The 24,599-nt window shown below is 41.1% G+C and overlaps 1 protein-coding gene across 4 annotated transcripts in view; it reads left to right on the top strand.

Annotated features, from left to right (window-relative positions):
• Positions 1-24,599, top strand: part of BMPR1B (bone morphogenetic protein receptor type 1B) — a 586,865-nt gene that overhangs the window by 266,452 nt on the left and 295,814 nt on the right. For all 4 annotated transcript variants that reach the window (XM_033957895.1, XM_033957911.1, XM_033957903.1 and 1 more), the window contains one exon: positions 5,724-5,825. The gene's annotated coding sequence lies outside the window, so the exon portion shown is untranslated. The remainder of the gene's footprint in view (positions 1-5,723; positions 5,826-24,599) is intronic.

Below are 24,599 nucleotides of genomic sequence, written 5' to 3'. Positions count from 1 at the left end.
CAATTCCAGTCCTCGAAAGCCGGAGCCAGGTCAGGTTTTCAGGATATCCACAATGAATATGCATGAGATAGATTTGCATCTCAAGGAGGCAGTGCATGCAAATCCATCTCATACATATTCATTGTGGATATCCTGAAAACCTGACCTGGCTCCGGCTCTCGAGGACCGGAATTGCCTACTCCTGCCCTAGCCCAATGGCTGGTATATATTCTCACACCTAACTGTAACATAATAGATGATGACAGATCTCATCCAGCCTGCCCAATAAGATAAAATCATAGCATAAGTTATACTGCACATTTAATCTTTATTTGTAATGCCATTTTCAGTGTACAGACCGTAGAGGTTTGCCTAGCACTGATGTTCTTCTTCAATTTTGGAAACTATCATCAAAGCCCCACTCCAGCCCATCCAAATCTGTCCAGCTATGATCAGGGCACTTAAGCACATAAATGATGGAAACATAGAAGCATGATGGCAGATAATAGCCAAATGGGCCATCCAGTCTGCCCATCCACAGCAAGCATTATCCCACAACGTCCACACATGCGTGAAGGCCTTCCAGATAGAATTCTATAACCTGTGTACATAATTGACTGACACGCCACTGAGCTGCCCATGATCCTCCCAAGTTCACCCCCCCCCCCTTGAAGTTGCATGCTCCGAAAATTGAGCAAGCAACTTATAGAATACCAACTAAGGGCAGTTATGCGCATTAGTGCCCATTAACTCCAATTAAAATCAATATTTAGTTTCCTGTAATGTCCCTTTTGTAGTCCCAGTTTAAAAGTGTGGCATAAAGATTCCCACCAAAAATTATAATTTAACCGGTCCCAGTTTTTCTAGTTCTTCAAAATAAGTTGGATGGCAACTCCTGTCATCATGATAAAGAGAAGTTATTGGGCTTTTAGCCATCAATACCGTGCCAAATAGCACCGCATCATACGTCAATTTCAATGGGACGTCCAGTATTCTATTAATTTGACCCCAAATGGATCGCCAAAATCTAAGTATCAAGGGACAAAAGAATACCAGATGATCCAGTGTCCCTATATCAATTTAAAGATGTCTGGGAACCATTGACAAAATTCTGTAAGGAGCAACTATTGATTTTAATTTTAGCCCTTTGAGTATACACGTCCAGGGGGGGTGGGGATATACCATTAATTTAACTTGGGAAAGGTTATTGAAGGAATCTATGTATTTGTGTTTATCTTGATTAGTCATTTGGGTGGGTGAGTGGGGTAAAAATGATTATGCATTTCTGCAAGATGAATGTGCTTTTCTTGAATTATTATATGTATATCTACTTATTTATTGACACAACATTGAAGGCGTCGGCGCAGTGTGCCACGGCCTCAAGGAAAGCAAACAGAATGTTGGGTATCATTAAGAAGGGTATCACGACCAGGACAAAGGAAGTCATCCTGCCACTGTATCGTGCTATGGTGCGCCCGCACCTGGAGTACTGTGTTCAGTTCTGGTCGCCGTACCTCAAGAAGGACATGGAGGTACTTGAGAGGGTCCAGAGAAGAGCAACTAAGCTAATAAAGGGCATGGAGGACCTCTCATATACTGACAGACTGAAAAAGCTAGGGCTTTTCTCTCTGGAAAAGCGGAGACTTAGAGGAGACATGATAGAAACCTTCAAGATCATGAAGGGCATAGAAAAAATAGACAGGACAGATTTTTCAAATTAAGGGGATCAATAAGTACAAGGGGGCACTCAGAGAAATTGAAAGGGGAGAGGTTTAGAACAAACGCCAGGAAGTTCTTTTTCACACAGAGGGTGGTGGATACATGGAACACGCTACCAGAGGATGTGATAAACAGGAGCACGCTACAGGGGTTCAAAGAAGCTTTGGATAGGTACTTGGAAGACAAAGGGATTGAGGGGTACAGATAAGAGTAAAGGTAGATTATAGGGATGGGATTAGAGGTAAGTTACAAAATTAATCAGGGACCACTGTTCAGGCACTAGGCCTGATGGGCCGCCGCGGGAACGGACCGCTGAGCAAGATGGACCTCTGGTCTGACTCAGCGGGGGCAACTTCTTATGTTCTTATGCTTTTATGTTGATAGTTGGAAAATCAATAAAGAATATATATTAAAAAAATCAATAATTAGTTAAGGATAGTTACTACTACGACTACTATTTATCATTTCTATAGCACTGAAAGGCGTATGCAACGCTGTGCATTTAACATTCAATAGACAGTCCCTGCCCAGAAGACAGCTTCTAATTAAGTCATTAAGTTATGCAGACAACTGAAGTTATTCTATAAGTTGTGTGCGCAAATTTGCGCACGAGTTAGGAATTTGGGCATTCAGCTTTCTAGAATTAAAGGGTGGGTTAAAGGACAGTTTTTAACAGGGTACCTGGAAGGATCTTATTCTATAAAGCAGTGTATCGCAAACTGTGTGCTGCCCGAGATTCCGGGTGTGCCGCGAGATGCCGGGGAGGAGGAGAGGCACATGCTGAAGGCAGTCAGTCGGTGCTAGCGCCTCTCCTTCTCTCCATGCCTTTTTCCTTCCAGTACCCCCCCTCCTCCACTGGAGACTCAGGGCCCCATCTGGAGGCCCTTCATGCATGTGCGGACATTGATGTAATGATGTCAAACGTGCACATGACATCATCACGTCGACGTCTGCCCACTTCTGGATGCTCTCGAGCCGCGGCCATCAAGTTTGCGAGACACTACTATAAAAGAAAGCAGGTGCCTACTTTCTGTCATAGAATACTAGTGTAATAGGGTAGATGTGTACCTGGTATTGGGTGCCAGTATTTACATCAGTCAAAGTGCTGGTGTTAACTGTGTACTTATATGCCAAAGATACGTATACTTTATAGTGCTCTGTAAGAGATGCACATAAGTGTGTGTCTCACCCAGGCTCCTCCCATATGTACGTTCCTCATTCAAATACACACTATGCAAGATGTGTACAGAATAGCGCACAGTTGAAAATTTGGGAAATTTATGTTGTGCTTGGCATTCCCAATCAATTTGAAATGATTATTTATCCCCTATATACCACTTGTTGTTGGTAGGTGCCATTGACTCTTGCTCAAGTCCCAGTGACTTGATGAATTGCGGATCTACAAAGAAATCGGTTTTGTGCTAGCCCGGAAAGGTCCTCCAGCGCCATCCCCATGGTTGTTTTCAATGTGTCCAGCCATCTGATTGCAGGTCACCCTCTTTGCCTGGTTCCTTCGATCTTCCCAAACACGATGTCCTTCTCTAGTGATCTCTCTCTTCTGATGGTGTGACCAAAATACAACAGTCGCAACTTCATCATTTGGGCTTCGAGTGACATAACCGGTTTGATCTCTTCCAGAATCGATTTGGAAGATACACCATTTAGGTTCTTACAATCTTCTTAGCAGAACCTTCTCATTGTGCTGCCTTTTTGCATCCTAGATATTGATACCATAAGGCAAAAACATTTAGCTGCCCTCTCCCTTTAAGAATGCCCTGATGCAAATTTCTTGAACCCTGACCTAATACTGCCTCCACTCTTCCTATATCCTTTCAGAAGTATTAAAAGAATCAACTAAATATTTTATGTTGCTTTTTCCATTTGTGAACCTTTTTTTCACTTGTAAAATTGTGTAAATGTATGCCTTGTACATATTGCCTTTAAATATAATTCTTTTGGAATCTCTGGTTTCTACCAGAGGCAATGGAGAGTGAAAATGATTTGCCCAGCTTCCCTGATTCTCAGCCCACTGCTGCAGCAGAGTTTCAAGTTACCCAGCTCCAGGCAGGAGACTTTTTGGTCAGCTGTTTTTAAATGTATATTCCAATCAGTGTTCTATTTATAGTCCCTGATGCCACCAATTGAAATGAGCACTTCAGGTCCCATAATGTACCAGGATAGGTTTGCAGATATCAAGGACTGAATTCCCCTTTTGAACTGGGCAATTTAGCTGCTCTCAACAGCGACACCTAGATCCTTTACCTAGGCAGTGACTCCTAACACAGAACCCAGCATCAGGTAGCTATAGTTGTGGTTCCTCGTTCCCACAGGCACTTTTAACTTGTTCACATTAAACGTTGTCTGCCATTTTGATGCTTACTCGCTAATCTGTAGCACCACTTTGTAAAAGGAGCCCTTTATAAATTGCTCCTTCTCTCTGCTATCACCCATTTATAATTAAATCGAATGTTGGTCGCCCTAAAGTGCATCTTTCTTAAGTGGTTGGAGGTGAACGCTCCTGATTTCTCTCTTTGGAGGTGTTGCTTGATCACTCTTTTAATGTGAGAGCATAGAGACATTGTGGACTTTTCTTCAGTACCAGGGTGGTTCTTCCAGCGAATATTACATTACATTACATTAAGGATTTCTATTCCGCCATTACCTTGTGGTTCAAGGCGGATTACAAATGGATTGTCAGGACATTTGAAGTATTTAGGGAGTAGTTTGTACATTTCTTTGAGTTGCTAAGGATTACATCTGAATTGTCATTGTATTAGAAGTACATATGGAGTAGTTGCAGGTGATGCTTGGGACATTTCTGATTGAGTTAGTTCGGTTTTATGTGTTTTTTTGAATAGAAGGGTTTTTATTTCTTTTTTGAAGGTTTTGTAGTCTGTGGTTGAGGTCAATAGGTTGTAGAGTCCTTCTGGAATACCATGACTCCCCTGGCTAGGAGTTGTCTCCTTAATTGTTAATCTCCTTTCCTTTTGTGTTTATTATTTATTTATTCATTCATTCAATTTTCTATACCGTTCTCCCAGGTGGAGCTCAGAACGGTTTGCATGAGCTTATTCAGGTACTAAAGCATTTTCCTTTCTGTCCCTGCAGGCTCACAATCTACCTAATGTACCTGGTGCAATGGGGGAATTAAGTGAGTTGTCCAGGGTCACAAGGAGCAGCTTGGGTTTGAACCCACAACCTCAGGGTGCTGAGGCTGTAGCTTTAACCACTGCGCCACAATCCCCCCACACTCTCTTGTAGCTGATTTGTTGTCTGTTTCATTATGTTACCTGCTAGAAGGAAGACTGGGGTAGGGGTTGGGTAGTTTCGGCTTCTTTTGTATTTTTCACAAAACTTGAGCTTCTATGTATCAGATTGTATTTTCTGTATCTTTCATGTGCTGAGCTAAAAAATTATTTGACAATAATTAAATAGAAACAAAGATGATCCGTCCATTTTCAGTGTTTGGTGTTTTAAAATTTAATTGTAAACTGCTATGATTAATCTTTTTTTTTTCTTTTTAAACTAAAGTGAAGCAAATTGTTAAACAAATAAATTCAAATTGTATAACACCATAAAGGGAGTTTCAGACGGAGCAATCCAGCCAAAAAAGGTGGTAGTCAATTTTCTACCTCCCCTTCACCCCACTTTTCACCTGCTCACCACAAACTGTATTTCTGTAGAAAATGCTTTTAAAATCCCCCCCTTTGTTCCTGGCATGGGTTTCAGGAAAGGTCCACATCATTTGTGAATCTGGCATGGAAATGGCTGGGGAGTGAGAGAAAGCAGTCGGGGCTGTGTCTGGGCAGCAGAGAACTCCATCGGAGTTAATTCCTCAGTGTACAGCAAGGCAGACCTTGTGCCACCAGCATGTGAAATACTGAGCAAGCTGTAGGGTCAATAGAGAAATGTGGAACAGCTCTGGAGAGTACGGCACTACAGGGAAAAGCGAGAGCGGGAGAGAGAAATTAATTGGCCGCTATGGCAGCCCTTGATCTCTGATTTGCATTTCTTTTACTTGACAGGGGGGAGAAAAATTACTCCGGCTGAATCAGAATGTTGCTGCTTCGAGCCACGACGATCGGGAAACAAAGTAAAAACAAGTGGATCCGAGTACAGTAGGAAAGGTAAGTGATTTATCTCGTTCTCACTGGCCAGTGGTGGTCTTTGCTTCTGTCAGTTGAAGATGAGCGGGCTGCATCCTCGGGACACCTCGTTTGTTGATTCATGTCGCTGCAAGACTTTCTAAAATTGGGGGGGAGGAGGGGGGAGGAGCAACTCTGAGGAATGCCCTGTAAGTAGGTGGCTTTAGGACAAACGATATGAAAGAAATCCAAAAGCTGTGTCCTGGAAAAGGAACACATGTATCCACAGCTAGAATGTTGTGTGGTCATGTCATGTCATTTTGTTTTGTTTGTTGGTATCCTTGCATTTTCTTTTAACGGAAAAGCATAATATACAAATATTGTTCAAAGTGCCGTTATCTCGGTGTCAGGTCAAAAGCGCGCCGGGACAAAGGTGCGCCCAGACAATTGAGCGCAGCGCGCGCCTCCGCACCGCTCTAAATTACTGTTTTTAGTGCTCCGAAGGGGGGGCATGGGGGGAACCCCCCACTTTACTTAATAGACATCGCGCTGCGTTGTGGGGGGTGTGGGGGGTACTTGTAACCCCACATATTTTATTGAAAACTTCACTTTTTCCATGTTTTTAGGGAAAAAGTTCAGTTTACAGTAAAATGTGGAGGGTTACAACCCCCCAAACCCCCCATAACACCGGCGCGATGTCTATTAAGTAAACTGGGGGGGGTTCCCCAACAAAAACCCCCGTCGGAGCCCCTAAAAACTGTAATTTAGAGTGGTGCGGCGACGCGCGCTGCGCTCAATTGTCGGCGCGCACTTTTGTCTTTCGCGCCATTGTCTATGAACCGTTATCTCTGGCAGAACAGAAAGAGGCATTATTAAATGTAGGATCAAAACGATACAGGAAAGCAGTTGTTCTTAAAAAGGATTCTTTATGAAATAAACATATATTGATATGTGCCTGTAAAATGATAGCGTACAAGTATAGTTTCTCTTATGCCCGTAGAGATTCAGAGAGAGAGAGATCCTTTCTGGAATGTTCTCTCCACATATGGATTCTGTGGTAAATTTCTACTGAGCAAATTAGGAGCTGGATTTTGTTTTCAGAAAGCAATTAGACGCAGGGCCTGAAAAGTGACTGGGTTTCCCTCTACAGCTTTTTTCCATTCCCTTTTTAGCTGCCCCCCACTGTACATTCGCACTGTAGGCTTCATTAGCTTTTTACCGTTTTTGTCTGCTTCCATCCTTGTGGTTAGGTTGCCGAATGAAAAAGGGTAATTCTTCCTAAAGGTCTTTTCTGAAAGGCTACCCTCTGAGGTATGTAGGTGTGGGTATTTGCAGTGAATTTATCAAATAGAGCTCAGGAAGATTAATGCATTGCTGTACCAGGAACTCCACATTTACTAAATCAAATGTATCAGTTGACAGCATAGACCTTATTTTTTTAAGTTAAGAAAATATGGACTTTGGCATCACATTAATATATATATATATATATTTTTTTTTTTTTTTTCAGTGTTCACAAGACCAGAGAATTTTAAACACACACTTTGCTTTTGGCTTCCCAAACACTGTGTCTGGGGGGTACTGCCCGATTCAGGAAAAAATTTGTTTGATTCGTTTTGGCCTATTAAATCAGTTTTTCGATTTGATTCGCTTTTCCTGCCCAATCGGTTTTTGTTTGTTTGTTTTTTCAAACGTTCTGGCGGGTTTATTTTGTAGCCTTTCCACCCACCCAACCCTGCTTTTCCCTCTCCAACCCCACACCAACGCTGTGGTATAAATAAAACATTAAAGCCTTTTCCTCTCTCTGTTAGGTCCTAACTCACGTTCGCTGACACCGGCTCTGGCACGATACACATTTCAAATCTGACATATTGCAATCACAAAATAGAAAATAAAATGATTTTTTTCTGCCTTCCACCGCCATATCCAACATTTGTTTCTTTCTCACTGTGCACCAGCTCTCTCTCATTTTCTCTCTCTCCCAGCCTTGTGCCTGGGTCAAAGCTCTCTGTTCCCCTCCATGCAGCATCTTTTCCTTCCTCCCCTTCATTATGATGTGCCACATTTCTTTCTCTTTCCCCATGCACCATCTCTCCCTGCCCTCCACCCTATGTCCTACATTTCTCCCTCTCTCTTCTCCATGCATGACTCCCTCCCCTCCACCATATGCGGGATTTCCCCTTTCTACCTCTTCTCTCCCTTAATCTCCTCCACCCTAACAATTCTTCTCATCTCCTCCCATGCGCAGCAGCTTTCCTTCCCTCCCACCCAATCCCCTGTGTAGCAGCTTCCCTCCCGTCCCGCTGTGCGGTAGTTTTCCATCTCTTCCTCCCCTCCCCCTGTGCAGCAGCACCCCCCCCCCCCCGACTCTCCCACCTTGAGACCTAACCTACGTACCTCTGAGGCCTCCTTAAGCAGCAGTGGATGATCAGCAGCGACATCGCTCTGAACGGGCTTCCCTTTGCCGCATAATCGGTGATATGGTAGAGGAAAGGCCCCAGCGGGGCAGGTCACAGAGCAGCCCATCCAGAGCAATGACACTGCTGACTGTCCACCTCCGCCGCCACTTCTTTAGGAAGCCTCGGAGGTATGTGAGGTCTCATCGGGAGATGGAGGGTGAGTGGGTAGGAGTTGGTCGCTGAATTGGTGAGTCCAATTTTCTCAGACAATGAATTGATTTGAATTGACAAATCAGGCACCACTAATATAGATTCACACAGTAGATAGATACACACACACAGATTAAATAGAGATATACATATATAAATAGATAATAACATGAAAAATACACTTTAGGGTGTTCAAAAAAGAGTTCTCTTGCTTATGTGCAGTAAGTTTTGCACTTACTGCATGTTTAACACAAAAATTAATGAGTGATAAGCACAAAGCTTTGGTAGTAAATGTGTTCAACATCTGTGCTGCATTTACCACAGAGGACACCCAGTTAGTGTAGGATGGATATTCTATTAACCTGCTGTGCTAGTTCAGGAGCATCCGTATTATCAAGCACTGTATTAGCGTGGGAAATGCATAACAAATGCATCAATGCAACCCATCCTGATTCCACTGATCCAGCACACATCTCCTCCAATCCAGCACCCAGTCCCCCCATTCAAACCCCAATTCAGCACCCAACACTGCTAGATAGTCTCATGGTATTGCTGCTAGGGGACTTTCTCCCCCTCTCCCTCTTAGTGTTAGTGTCACAAGACTACCACTAGGGGTCATTGGCCCCATTTTGGATTCCGGCATTGACTCAAGCAGCAGTGGAAGGGGCTCACTGTATGCTGGAGCTATTGTCCCACCATTTCTGACCCCTGGGTAAGTCGCATGAAGGGGAGGTTCAAACTCTGGAGAGGTGGAGTTTCTCAAAGGGATGGGGTTGTTAGATTGGGGGGAAGATTGGGTGGCCAATGCAATGCCAATTTTTAAAAAGGGTTCTAGTAAGCCCAATGTCAGTGCTGTTCAAAATAGTGGAAACTATTATAAAGAATAAAATTTCTGAACACATAGACAAAACACGGTTTAATAAGACAGAATCAACATGGATTCAGCCAAGGGAAGTCTTGCCTCACCAATTTGCTTCATTTTTTTTAAAAAACATGAATAAACATGTGGATAAAGGTGAGCTGGTTAATATAGGAGCTTATTTTCAAAGCACTTAGACGCACAAAAAGTACCATAGTTACCCATGGAACTTGTGTGTCTTAAGTGCTTTGAGAATGAGCCCCGTAGTGTATCTAGATTTTCAGAAAGATTTTAACAAAGTCCCTCATGAGAGACTCCTGATGAACTTAAAAAGCCATGGGACAGGAGGCAATATTCTTTTGTGGATTAGGAACCAGTTAATAGAAAACAGTGTGTAGGGTTAAATGGCCATTTTTCCCAATGGAGAAGGGTGAATTGTGGAGTGCCTCAAAAATTATATATACAAGAAATAGAGAAAAAAAATCTATTTCTTTCAAAAATACCTCTCTTTTCTATTCTTTTCTTTAAATATGACTTTGTCAGGGATAAATGGCAATGAAAGTCCTCTTCCCCACATTGTTTCTAGTATATTTTAGTATGTCAATTATTTCAAAGGGGAAGGGGCCTCAGATCCCCATGCATTGTGAAGTGTGCTAACTGAACAACTGCATTAGAAAGGGAAAACTCCTCACTGGCTCCACCCCCCTCCTGCATGATACAGTTTGTTCAATGCTAACTCACACTTTAGTATGTTTCATGCTTCTTCAAGACTTTTAGAATCAAAAGCATAAGGGTAACGCAAAGAACTTAGCTCGGGCAGGGTGTCTTAATCAGGTTGAATTGCAGGCATATTAATTCCCCTGCTGTCTTTGCCGTTCCACTTTTGCCGACGGAAGCTAGCTGGCGTTTCGCTATGTGGCTGCGTCAGGGCAATGGACTTCTGTGAAAAAACAGCAGAAACAGCAGGATTAGAGCAAAAATGAAGGAAAAGCTGCCACCTCCAGTTCTCCAGCTTACCTCGGCATTATTTCTCACGCTCATACAGGCAAAGATGGGCGCCGCTGTGAGCTGCTTGTTTAAATAGCATCTGACGTTATAGCTGGTGGCACGCTGCTGACTCACTGTTATAATGAATGTTAGAAGCCCCAAAAGGCCAGAATCATAACTAGAGCTGTTCATCTTTAAGTAAAAAAAATGAAGGGCTAACTCTAAAAAAATAAGTGCCACTCAATTTTAGCATTCAATCCGTTAGGTTCTTCAGAGCACATACGAAATATCCATTCCTGCTCTTTCCGCATTAAAATGAGTCTGCGGTCACCCAATCTCATCATTGGTGGCATATGGTCGAAAACAAAACATTGGAATTCTGTGGCAGCATGTCCTGCTGCTATGTAATGCTGGACTAATGGCTCCTCAACTCTGTTGCAAGCCAAGCTGCTACGATGTTCCCCTATCCTAGTGCGGAAGATTCTAGAGGTTTTCCCTATATACATTTTCAAGAAAGAACAGACAATCATATATATATATATATACAGTATACTACAAAAGAAGTTTCAACGAGTATTTCTTCCCTGTTTGGGGATGGAGGAAGCTGCCTCTATGTTCTACTGTAGTTTCAATTGTCTTGCATCTGCCACATTTAGTATGTCCTCCTTCCATTACATTGTTCCCTGTTTTAATTGTGAATTGTGGAATGCCCCAGGGATCTGAACTGAGATCAGTGCTATTTAACATATTTATGAATAATCTAGAAATGGGAGGGAACAAGTGGGGTGATTTAAATTTTCAGTTGAGACAAAACTGTTCAAAGTTGTTGAAACACAATGCGAACTATGAAAAATTGCAGGAAGACCTTGGGAAATTGGAATATTGAGCATCCCAATGGCAGTGAAATTTAATATGGACACATGCTATGTGATACACATTGGAAAAAATAATCAAAATCATAGTTACCTAATGATAGGTTCCATCTTAGGAGTCAGCACTCAACAAAAATGATCTAGATGTCATTGTGGACAATACACTAAAATCGTTCACTTATTTTGATTATTTTGGTTATTTTCAGGATGTCACGTGGGTGCCCTCTTTGCTTAAATACATAGTAGATGACGTCAGATAAAGACCCGAATGGTTATCTACTATGTATTTAACATCAAACATTTTAAAAATCAGTAAACATTGGAGGGAGGTTTGTTTCTTTGGTGTTACTTGTTCTGGAAATTAATTCATTATAATATAAATGCAACTTTAAATTTGCTGGCTTTTGAGTAATTTGGATGGCACTCTTTCTGAAAAAATATTGAACAGCGATTGTATCATACGGGCACTGCTAGGTGTAAGATATCACAAGGTAAGAGTGAGCTGGATTAATTGCTGATTTGATTTGATGCTTTATTCAATATACTTTGAGGTGTCACCTCTATTGTGATAACCACATCACAATGCAGCGACCTTGTCCCACAAACTCATGATAAATTTGCTTTAAGCCTCTGCCACTTCTGTAGATCTCTGGGAAATTATTTTATTTCAGTATTCCCTTAATTTATTTTTTATGATGACATTTTCAGAATATCTGGAAGCAAACAACCAAACAAACATATACAGTTGTTTTCTACTAGTGCAGAGGTAGGCAATTCCGGTCCTCAAGAGCTGGAGCCAGGTCAGGTTTTCAGGATATCCACAATAAATGTGCATGAGATAGATTTGCATCTCAAGGAGGCAGTGCATGCAAATCCATCTCATACATATTCATTGTGGAGATCCTGAAAACCTGACCTGGCTCCGGCTCTCGAGGACCGGAATTGCCTACCCCTGTGTAACTAGTGCAACTAATCTAAATAGAATAGAACTTTACTTGAAATAGACCAGATAGAAAAACTAGTTCCTCGGATTTTACCATGTTGTCTCTTATTAAAGGATCTTTTTTTTTTCTGTGCTCACTGAAAGGGAAACAGGGTATATAGTCAGAGGCCTGTGTTTGCTGGGTACCTTTTAAGTAGTTTGCTAGCAAACTGGCTTGAGGACCATTTGCCTTCCATTACCTGTTTCAGACTCCTATGAAACAGAACATGGTGTATAATTAAGACATAAACTGGGAATGGAAATTAAAATGTTTGCAGTGGTGTGGGCTGTTAGTTAAGGGTACCTTGATATCCTGTCTTCTGTGCTCTTCTCATTAGGCTGTGAGAACAGTGTAGGAATTCAAGTAGTTCTAGAGAAAGTGTGTGGTGGGGGAGGATTAACAAATTTGGGGGAAAGCCAGCTTAGAAGGGAAGTGGTAGAGTATGGTGGGATAGTGGATGCAATTTGAGATTGAGACTAACTAGGAAGGTGTAGGAGGAAAGTGTGTGTGTGTTTTTATATGGAAGGAGGAGAGCTGGGGGGGTGAAAGTATGTTGATGGATGGTGTGTAGGGCAGGTAAGGAGTAGGTGGACAGGAAAGAGGGTTGAGGGGAAGACAGGCTAGGAGGGAGGGAGAGAGAGAGAAGGGTACTTGGAGAGAGCAGACTTTAAGTTACACCGGTTGCTCTGACATGCTTCTGAGAAGCCAGGCAGCTCTTCCTTTGTAAGGGGTCTTTTCTCCCCTCCTCATTTGACTGGGACACTTGCCCTTGAAAGTTAATTTGCCAAAGTGGTCCCCGCTTGGGTTGAGGGGGGGGAGGCAGGTTTCCCAATATGACACCTTAACTTCACAGTACAATGCATACTTTTCAATCTACATAAGCTTAGGTAGTTCTCAGACATAAAGCAACCTCAGGACTGGTGAGTACATGATGTACAGTGTGTTTGAATATCAGTTTGTTATACAACTAAAACTGCACAGCTATATTTGCAGAGTGACAAATGGTGTTGAGGTTAAAGGTCAGTCCGCTGACAGTATGCTTGCCACGTGTTTGGAAGGTGAGAATATGCTCACAGCTTGTTGCCATGTCCTTGGAATGCCTCCTATAGTAAAACAAATAAGTGGGTTGTAAGACTTAGGGCTTTTTTACTAAGCTGCGCTGGCAGTTTTAGCGCATGCTTAGTGCGCGCTAGACGCTAATGCCAGCATTGAGCTGGCGTTAGTTCTTGGCGTGTAGCGCGGAGTTTGCACGCGTAGCGTAGCACACCTTAGTAAAAGGAACCCTTTGTTTCATAAAAGAATGTTGTAAACATCCGGGGGGGGGGTGAGGGATGGGGTGGGGGGGTTAAGTACTTCGATATTATTTGATGGTTTAGTGCGCTGCTCACTATATTATTTTCCTGATAATCTTTTGCGGTAATACGAAGATCAGTTGCAGCTGGAGGACATCCGCGCATGCGTGGACGTCGTGATGATGCCACACATGCGCATGATGTCATTGCATCGACATCTGTGCATTTCCGGGCACTCTCCAGCCGCAGCCCAGAGAGAAATGTGCCAGCAGCTTAAAAAGTTTGCGACACACTGCATTAGAATGATAAGTATTTTTTTTTTTTTTTGTCTATTTTTAAAGTAAAGCTTTAACAACCATGTTTTATCAATTGGTAAGGCTAAAGTCACAAAATACAAATGTTTCCAGATTTAGCACGGGAGACGCAAAAGCGCCACCGTGAATTTCTTCTTTTGAAACCTGGGGTTATATCTTTGGGTGCAACTTTCTATTTGAGACATCCATGTAAATGTATTGTGTGTTACCGTACTGTTAAGTATGTGTTCTTTGAACCATCCCAGTTGATAAACTTTGTGGCAATGTCTCGTCTGAATAGAAGTAATATTTGAGCCCTATAATTTGATTGTTAGATGACCTCACTTCAGTGCTATAGCTTTCAGTTTCTTATGTAATTATTAGTATTTTTCTTTAAGTTTCACCAGTTTTGATTCTTGGATCCTAAGTTGAGGACTTGAGCATAAATAGTTAAATTTTGTTAACTTATGAGCTATATTTACATTGTATTTAATATCCATGCTATTATTGCTTTCTGTACAAATGTAATACTTGAAATTTAAATTGAAAATCAATAAAGATTTAAGAAATTTAAAGAAAAAAAAAGAATAAGTAGATGTTGATCAGAAGAACACAAAGCACACACAGGAGCATAAGGAAGAAGTGATCTAAACAAGAACTAGGGTAGACTGGAATGTAAAATCTGATGCATAAAAATCTAAGTTTTAAATGTGATACAGAAATGAAAGGGAAGCCAATGTTTCATATTTCAAAAGGGAAGTGATGCTATCATATATTTGTGCTCTGTGAAGAAGCTTAACTGCCCATATTTTAAACTAGCTGAAGACGATGGATTTGGCAATGTGGAAGACCATGGAAAAGTGGTCCTCAGTTGTTGTGTTACTCAAAGACTGATCATTTAAGCATCGCCTTTTCCGCTCTACACCCCTATCCCCAGCAGCAGCACATCTCGAGTCTACCTGATATTGGGAATTGCCTTTTTGGTTTCAACTTCTAGGAACAATTTATTATGTGTCTTAAATTAGAGACCAACTGCAAAACTTTTAGGAGGGGGATAAAGATTTAGGCCCAGATTCACTAAGGGCACGGATCGGATCGGATCCGTGAGCAATCCGATCCGATCCGTGTCTGGGGGGCTGATTCACAAATCGCCCTCATGCAAATAAGGGCGATCGGAATCATGCAACCAACCGCTCAGATCGGTTTATAGCAATCCCCATGCATGCGCAGACCATCTACCATGGGTCGAAGAGCAGCAACCTTTTTTTTTTTTTTTACTTTACTTTTAACTTTTTAGCGAGCCCAACGAGCCTGTGGTTTTAACCCACTTTAAACCCGCGGGTTACAACCAAAGGTTCGCATTGTGGGGGTAGGCTGGGGCAGAAGCAGGGCAGCGCTCGGGACAGAGAGCAGAAGAGTTGGGACAGAGAGCAAGAGATGCAGTCAGAAATTACGTGAACTACTGTTCCCCAGCAGTCGCTTGTTTGTTGATTGGCCAGCCCAGTCGGTGTTGCAGTTTTTTTTTTAGTGAATTGCTGCCTGCCTACATTTGAATGCCATTCCCCCTCATTTACATGCACGGATCGGAGGATGATCAGGACAGAGGATAGTGAATCGGGTCGGAGGGAAATCAGGTCGCAAAGGGGTCGCAAACCAATCGGTACATGATTGGTTTGCTTAGTGAATCTAGCCCTTAAAGTTCAATAATTCAAGGCGTGGCTGTAAAACCTGGATAACTCCTGTTGACCAGGCCAAACCTGAAAATTCAGTGGTACATATTTGGATAGTGCTGCTGATTATCTGGATAGGCTGCCCACTCTGCTCCTGGACCCATAGGCACTACCTGGATAGTCCAATAGCACAGTTGGTAGTTACCCGAACACTGCTGATATTCAGCGGCGTTACCTGGATAATTACCCAGTTGACTTAGGACAACAATAAGGCTATCCTAAGTTATTCTTGTAGCTTGCAGTAAGAGCCAGGCAGACAATAGCTAAAGCATTCTCAATCAAATTTTGGATCGTGTTGCAATTCAGAGCTGAATTTTTGTTGAGCTTCAGGTTCCACAATGGCAGCCGAGGGTACAAAATCCAATACACTGCATGAGCTCTTCTTCCTGTTTTAGTATAAATTTGAATGTTAGGTCTGTAAGGTATTAGAGCAGCGGGCTCAAACTCAAACCCTTTGCAGGGCCACATTTTGGATTTGTAGGTACTTGGAGCACCTCAGAAAAAATAGTTAATGTCTTATTAAAGAAATGACAATTTTGCATGAGGTAAAACTCTTTATAGTTTATAAATCTTTCCTTTTGGCTAAGTCTTAATAATAATATTGTCATTTATAGCTAAAGAGACATATGATCAAGAAACTGTTTTATTTTACTTTTTTGATTATGATGAACATACCGAGGGCCTCAAAACAGTACCTGGCAAGCCACATGTGGTCCCCGGGCCGCAGATTTGAGACCATTGAATTAGAGGTACCATTGATTATGAACAGGACCTGTTAAGTTTGACCTGACCTGGCATTTTAGAGGGAATGGGAGTAGAACCGGAACGTCAGTTTTCTAGTATATTTACAGGATAGAGTGAGTTACTGAACTCAGAAGCCATATGTTTGATGGCGTGTGTCTGAGGGTCACGGAACTGTGATCTGTGCAGTGGGTTTTCCTTCCTGAACAAATGAAGGTGCTGATATATGATGGTGGTCGTGTAGAAACTTATAAAAAGCAGTGAACTGAGAACACTTATAATTATTTTATACCACCTCCGAAAGCCCAAAATTAAAAAGTAACTTTAAATTAACGAACTCATTGTGTTAGTGCTATGACTTGGAAAATTATTTATCAGCCTTTCTGTAGATTTATAGACTATTCTTTAGCTTGAAATAGCTGCAGGTCAAAACTGAAGTTGAAACAAAGAAGGGCTGTGATATTAGAAGGCCAAACTTTTGGTTAACTCTTCCACTAACACACACATTCTAGGCATGATGTCGCTTATTACCAATATTTTCTTAAGTGGATGCAATTTCAAGCACTTCAAAAAATGTCAACATGATTATCAGTTATTAATATAATAGGTAGATCTTAAGTAACATTTTCAGAATATTAAACATTTTTTGCTTAAATATATTATTTAACGTGCATTCATTTGAAATGTCACTTCATGCCATCTTCTGTATTATAAATAGTACATGCTCTTTGGAGGAGTGGATGCTATATATGATGTTGCCCTTAAAATTAGAAAAATAATAATAACTGAAATTTCCTGTAAATGGGAACAACTCAACAAAAGGAAAATTTTTAGGCTGCATACCTTTACTTTTCAGCAGTGTGGCAAAGGAGTAGAAAAATTACAGTGCTAGGAATCAGCTGGATCAAAGAGGCATCACTGGCAATACCCCTCAGACTTAAGAGGAGCTGCTACTAAGGCCAGCGTGTATACCCATGAGCTGTCCATTGTCACTTGTGAGAGTGAAGGAAGCAATAGTGGTGTAGACATAGGGTGGAATGCCTGCTGCCCTCTGTTATTCATTCTCCCATTTTTTTTTTAATACGTTTATTAGCGATTGCAACACATTTTTAACCTGTGTGGTATCACTCTCCCCTCCTTCCTCCCTCCTCCCTCTTCCCTCTTCCCCCCTCCCCTCCCCCACATGGGTCTGACGTATCTCTCTTCCTTCTCGCTCCTCCCCCCACAACCCTCCAGAGTTCTGGCAGGTGACTGGTGTAGGCAGTGAAATTGACTTATGTGGCTGATTCTGTCGGAGCCTTTCCTCTGTCGTGCCCTTCCTCCTGTTTTGCAATTTTCTGTGGGCAGATGCGATAGAGAAAAAGCCTCAGCAGGACCAGCCCCAGAAATCTTCTTCTCTCCCTTATAGTACAGTAGTAGTCAATCTACTTTTCAAAAACTTCCGGATTTGAGTTTGACTGAATTTGAGCCCAAGCATACCTATCAGACAGAGTTGATCCAGGCCTGGGTTTACCCTATTTGTAGATGGGTTTTTTTGTTGGTTTGTTTTTTTTAATAGAGAATGCAACGGGGAAATCAGAAGTATAAGTCCCAGCATGCAATGGGGTAAACCTCAAGACTGAATCAACCCTGTAGGGCAAAGCTGGATCCAATTGGCAACCTTACAGAACTGATGATGCCGTGGTCTTATGCAAATCAGAACTGAGCTGTAGGAAAGTGTTGCAGGTGGCCTACATGTCTGAGTGTTTAATTCTATATGATGGATTCTAATTTAATGTTATTTCTTCTTTTCTACTATAGCAATTTTATACTCTATTATTAATGCTTCATTTTTTATTTTAGCTATTATCATTTTATTTATTAAATATATATATAGAACTGCTTTCAGAAGGTGAACAATCTAAAGTAGGAATTTCCTTATACTGTTTTCTTCCACTCTAAACAGAAAAAAAACATAGGTATACTTTGCATGCTTAATTTTGTCCTTTTTTGAGGGAATGAGAGGGTAAAGTAAATAAGTCTTAGCAACACTGCAGAGTTGGGGAGGGAGGATGGCTGTGCCACTGTGTTCAGCACCTCCTCCAAGCTCCATTGAACCAATCTCATCCCTTTGGACCCAGGCCTAAAAGTCTTCCCATTGTTTTTTAGTCTGCTCTTGGGTAGAGTTGTCATATTCTTCACCGGGAAACCCTGGATACATGATCCCATCCCGTTCTGCCCCAGCCCTGCTCAGTTCTGCCTCCAACTCCGCCCCCATTCTGTCCTAAACCTCGCCCCCTCAAAGCCTCCTCTCTTCTTCTAGACAAGCTCCAGCCACATCTGGAGGGCTTGGAGTATGCGCGGATGATAATAATGACATCTGCGCATGCTCAAGAGGCCCTCCAAATGCGGCCGGAGCTCGTCGGGGTTTTCCAAAACCTGGACAAATGCTGGGTTTTGGAAAGTCCATCTGGGAGCCCAGACAGTCCTCTAAAAAGAGGACATGTCCAGGTTTTCCTGGACGGCTGATAACCCTACTCTTGTGCAACACTTGCTTCTTACCTTGAAGCAGGTAGTACACTGCAGCAATTTCTCTGGCTGTGTTGAGGCTCTGTCAGCCTCACACAGGTCGTGGGGGTGGGTGGGGGGAGGGGGAGGAGCTGCAGATTGTCAGTGAACCATCTGGGAGCCCTGCAGGCCACAGGTAGTCTCTCAAAACAGACTCTTTCATAATGACTTTGTCAGCTGAGGCAGGCTGCTGAAGAGAAGAACAGCGCAGGTGGTAGGCAGCTGAAATCTTGTTGCTGCCAATGACTGCTGTCAGGGCAGCGGCCTGGAAGCTAAGCTGAAGATCACAGGTTGTGATCAGGAGCATGGCATCATGAGGATTGCAGCAGCATGTCACATGCAAGTGCCAGTACATCAAGTGATCTCTGATACTGTTGGCACATGTGTGCGTGTCTCTGTTCTTTAGGCCTGCCTCGAGTCTCTTATTGTAATTCATGAAAAAATAATTGCTTACTTCGAGATAACCACTCAGCGCAAGCACAGCCCATCTCCTGAAACCTGGGCAAATTGCTACAATCTACAAAATTGCCCAATGCCCGACAGTCACCTAGAAAAGTGGGCATGTCCAGGGAAATCCAGACATATGGTAACCCTAGCCCTTACCAACTATAGGTGGCAGTAAGTGCTCATACACTAATTTATATTAATGGACCAAGTGCTAAAGGCAACATTAGCCCATGGCTGTTAATTTAGAAAACTGGAGGATGAGATATACAGTGTAATGTAATGTAATGTAATGTAATTTATTTCTTATATACCGCTACATCCGTTAGGTTCTAAGTGTCTGCATCTATGAGACAAAATTGGTTTTTTCTGTTACATAGAGCATTTTGGACCCCGGTTCGTTTACAGAAGTTAGATAGCTCTAAATCTAATAGATGCTGGCACTGTCATCTTGAAGCTTTTAAGAGATTTACAGAACAAATGAATGAAAGGAGCAAATCAATAGAAAATGGAGCCCTGACCAGTGAGGAGTTTACACTTGTTTCTCCCCGTTAAAAGATATAGCCCATACGGGACGGAGGAGGGGTGTTTCTGAGGTCTGTAGCAGTAATGCTAACTATATGAGATAATAATATTTGAATGGTGCAGGTTGAAAGAAGACCAGAAATACACATTTTGGAACCAGCTTTATTTGTGTGGGTTTGATTATAGTTCCAAGAAAAAGAAGTAGGTGCCCTCATTGGATGTATATTTACCTAATCATATTCAATCAAGATTATCTCATCTAAATTCTTATTCAATTTCATTACAATTCATTTCCTCTTATTATTATTAATTACAATTTCATTCCATTGTTTTCATCAATTCATGCATCTTATATATTTCTCTAATTACCACCAAATATTGATAGTGTTACTAATACTTAAAGTGCTTAATGTAAAGTGCTCAGTGAAAGTGCTTCAAGTTATAAATGCAATAAATACAATAAACTTATACTAATATATCAAACTTATACTGATCCCCCCCTTTTTTTTTCTTTTTCAAAGGACCATATATTTTGAGGCAATCTTGAATTCATTAAACCAATGACTTTCCTTTTTTTTTATTAAGTTCCAATAATTTTATTGGTTTTATAAACAATAGCAATACAGAAAAAAAAAAAATACAAGAAGCTTCCGAGAACTTCGGAAGTAATCAAAAAAGAAAGACACCATCAAGTATACCACATTGCATGAGAGTAGGGGTCGGGCAGAGGAAAACAATCAAAAGTACGATACAGCAGTCATACGTAAATACATCAGCTATCAGTAAAGAACGAGGACATAAGAGGGAGGAGAAATATTATGTGACAAATCAGTACAATTTCAGTATCATTGCGAGCAATAAACATTACATACAGTAATTATGCCAAATCAAACAGAGAGCTAGCATATCGGAAAATAGAACAACAGAAGGAATGTCCAAAGTAATCATATTGAGTAGTAATAGGAATAAGAAAAAGAGAGATCAAGTAAGCATACAAAGAGATCAAGTAAGCATACAGTCAAAGGTCTATACCACAAAATTCCATCATTGTCGACCATGTTTTAGTATAGGAAAGCAATGAATTATGGCGTTCCGCTATATGGCGTTCATATTTATTATGGAGACAGACAGAGTTCCACCATTGGTTGAAGTCAAGTTTTGTGAAGTCTTTCCAGTTTTGTAGTATTAGTTGAAGAGCAAGAAATAGCAAAAGGGTCAAGAGGCGATCATGACACATAGAAAAAGGTGTGGAAAGTGCTAGGGATCCCTGAATTATAATATCAAAAGATAAGGGGTCAGTAAGCGCAAAAAGTTTTACAATCATCTGCCAAACAGAAGCCCAAAAAATCTGCAAATGAGGACAATCATATAGCATATGACATAAGGTTCCTACGGAGAATTTGCAGGTCCAACATAGATTATCCGAGGATCTCACAACTTTAGCTTTTTTAGTGGGAGTCCAAAAGGCTCGATGGTAAAGGAAAATTGCTGTTTGTCTATGAGAGGCAGAATGAAGGGATTTAAAAATTTTGGTCCAGATAGTAGTCCAGACACTATCAGTGATAGGAGACTTCAACATCTGATTCCACTTGGTTTTGGAATCCGGAAGTGCAGGAAAACATTTAGATTGAATAAATTTATACCAATTGGAAGACTGACCCCTGGAGGCTGAAAAGGAGAGAATCTTAGAGTGCAAGTCTGGGTCAGTATGAAGAGAAGAAAGTGAAGAGAACCTTGCAGCAAGACAATTGTGTAGTTGTACCCATCGAAAGTATTGAGAGGCGGGAATATGATATTTCGCCATAATATCAGAGAAGGTAATCCATTTATCATCTATAATAAGATGAGATAAATTCCAAATGCCCTGATGATGCCAAGCTTTCCAAACCATAACTGCATTATCAATCTTGAGATTGGGATTGTGCCAAATCGGTGCTAGTATTGAGTCGCCCAATTTTTTCTCTGAAATAGAATCTATGAAATGAAGCGCCTGCCATGTATTAAGCAAAATCGGGTTTTGTTTGGCTAGTGGAGGAAAAGGAATGGCAGGGGCATGCTGGAGATAATAGGGGTCCACCACCGAATGCTCCAGAAATAACCATGTGGGTAATGTGTTTGAGGAACAATGATTCAGCCAAATAGAGCCCTGAGCTAACAAGAAAGCGTAGTGGTATTCCCGAAAACTAGGGAATTTAATTCCACCTTCAAATTTAGAGCATTTCAGTTTACGCAGTGCTATGCGAGGTTGTTTGCCCTGCCAAAGAAAAGACGAGAGAAGATGTTCAATACGTGAATATACTGAGTGAGGGAAGAGACAAGGAAGCATAATGAGAATGCAATTGATCTTGGGTGTGATCATCATTTTTATGGTAGAGAGTCTGCCCCACCAGGAGAGATTCATAGGGGACCATCTGGAAGTGCAAGAACGGATAATAGAAAAGATATAATCAGTATTAAGTGTCAAGGTGGAGTCAATTGATGATCCAAAATATAAACCGAGATATTTGATCTTAGTAGGGGACCAAATAAACCCGTATTTAGAAGCGTCAAATTGCACGTCAATACAGTTGAGCGGTAGCATTTCAGATTTAGTAACGTTTAATTTATAAGCAGAGATGGCAGAGTACTGGTTAATTTGTTCAAGTACGTACATTAGGGATTCAGGAGTGACATAAAGGAGAATATCATCAGCATAGGCCGAGAGTTTGACTGAAAAGGGGCCTGACTGAAACCCTCCAATTCTGGCATCATGTCTAATGGTGGCTAAGAGTGGTTCCAGGGCAAGATTGAAAAGTAGTGGTGAAAGGGGACATCCTTGTCTCGTGCCACAGGATGGAAAAAAGGGTTGCGAAAGAGTTCCATTAATCATTATCCGTGTCGCAGGATTGGAGTAGAGAACTCCAATCATGGATAAAAAGGATTCAGGGAAACCATACCAACGAAGGATATGAAAAAGAAAATGCCATTCCAGACGGTCGAAAGCTTTTTCAGCATCAAGGGCTAAGACCAAAAGGCGGTCAGAATGAGATGAGGAGTGATGAAGAATGTGAGATAATAAACGGGTATTATTGGAAGAATACTGATAGTTCAGAAAGCCAGATTGATCAGGTGAAATGAGAGAAGGAAGAACAGACTGTAGTCGTGAAGCAAGAATTTTAGCAAAGATTTTTGCATCGACATTGATCAGGGAGATGGGACAGTAATTTTTAACATCATGAGGATCCTTACCAGGTTTAGGGAAAACAATAAGTGTAGCCTCTGTAAAAGAGCCTGTAGAGCTACCTTGATTACATAGAGACCGAAAAAACGATAGAATGAATGGAAGCAAGGAGGGGAGAAAGGCTTTGTAAAATTCAACAGTAAGACCATCCGGGCCCGGGGATTTATTAGAGTTCATGGAATTGATGGCATCTGTAAGTTCTTGGGATGTAAAGTCAGAGATAAGTGAGGTAGATTCCGATGATAATAAAGATGGGTGAGGGAAAGACAGGAATGATTGGAGATGGGCATTAGAAGGAGAGGTTTCAGAAGAATATAAGTGCTGATAAAAATCATAGAAGGTGGAAGAAATGGCAGAGGGGTTCGTAAGGAATTGACCAGTAGGGTCTTTAATAGAAGATATAGTGGATTTGTCTTGAGATTTTTTAAGATAATTCGCTAGTAAGTGACCAGGCTTATTATTGTCCGCATAGTAAATAGAAGATTGGGTAAATACCAATTTAGCGGCAGATGAGCTCAGTAAAGAATTGTATTGGAGTCTAAGATTACGCAGGTTCGTCAAGGCTGTAATATCAGAAATATCTGAAATGTGGCGAGATTCTGCTTCACTTTCCTATCAATGTTTCAAACGTTTCTTCAATCGTTCATTTGAAAAAAAGTTCATTTGCAAAAATGGAATTCATTTGAAAAATAAGTTCATATAGAAGGAAATTCATTGTAGCTTACGGCTTTCCATTAAGGGAAAATTCATTGTAGCTTACGGCTTTCCATTTAATACAGTCAGCTAGTATATTCTTTTAAAAATACTTAGCTCGAGTAGCCCACTGTCAAATCAACATCGTTGCTTCTAACTGTTATCCGACCAGGCCTTAGTTTTGCGGGGTAAACTTGACACACCTGCTGCTTCAGGGGAATGGCTGAGCAACGCTTATTCTATCTTCATCACTGCATTGGCCCAGAGCAAACAAAAAAAATGCCATTTGAAGTTTGTATTGTTCTATTATATGTTACACTTATTGTGAGTTTCAAAAATGAATAACGATTAAAAAAAAAAAAAAAGAAAGAAAACTGGCTGCACTAAAAATGGTCTTAGCTTATGGGAAAGGCCTATGTAAAGGTGTGTTGAAGCCACTTTTCGGCACAGTTTAGTAAAATAATTCTAAAATGAGCAAAACATGCAACCCCAACCAAACAAACAAATGAGGGATTATTTCTTAGTTCCTTATTTTTAGCTGGCACCCAGATTTTATAATTATGTGTGTATAATTATCTGTAAACCGCATAGAACTTAACGGTATTGCGGTATATAAACTGTTATTATTATTAGTTATATTGGATGAATGATGAAACTGTGACATGGCTAATAACTTAGCTGAATAAAAAATCATTCAAAAAAAAAACAAAAAAAACCCCAAAACTATATGACCTTTCCTTAACAGAATTGACAATAAGTAGGCTGCACTTTATATATCATTACTGAAATGTCTCAAGCTTTTGGGGTCTTTTTGTTCATTTACAGTAGTTAGAAGAGTCACTAAATGGAGTTAACTCTGGATAAAAAAAAAAATGATTTGTGTCCTTTCCTGACTTCCTCGGGCCTGCAGTTTATCACCACTTCCAGTAATAGTTTTGTCTGCTAATCTGAAAAGCTAATTCTCTGTTTACTTTAAAAGCTTTGCAAGTAAATTGAGCCTGACAATCAGAATGAAGCAGAG

Source organism: Geotrypetes seraphini, chromosome 1 (assembly GCF_902459505.1).
Source record: "Geotrypetes seraphini chromosome 1, aGeoSer1.1, whole genome shotgun sequence".
In the NCBI taxonomy this organism is placed as follows: Eukaryota; Metazoa; Chordata; class Amphibia; order Gymnophiona; family Dermophiidae; genus Geotrypetes; species Geotrypetes seraphini.
Note: the sequence above shows the minus strand (reverse complement) of the source record. Positions and strands in the feature narration are given on the sequence as shown.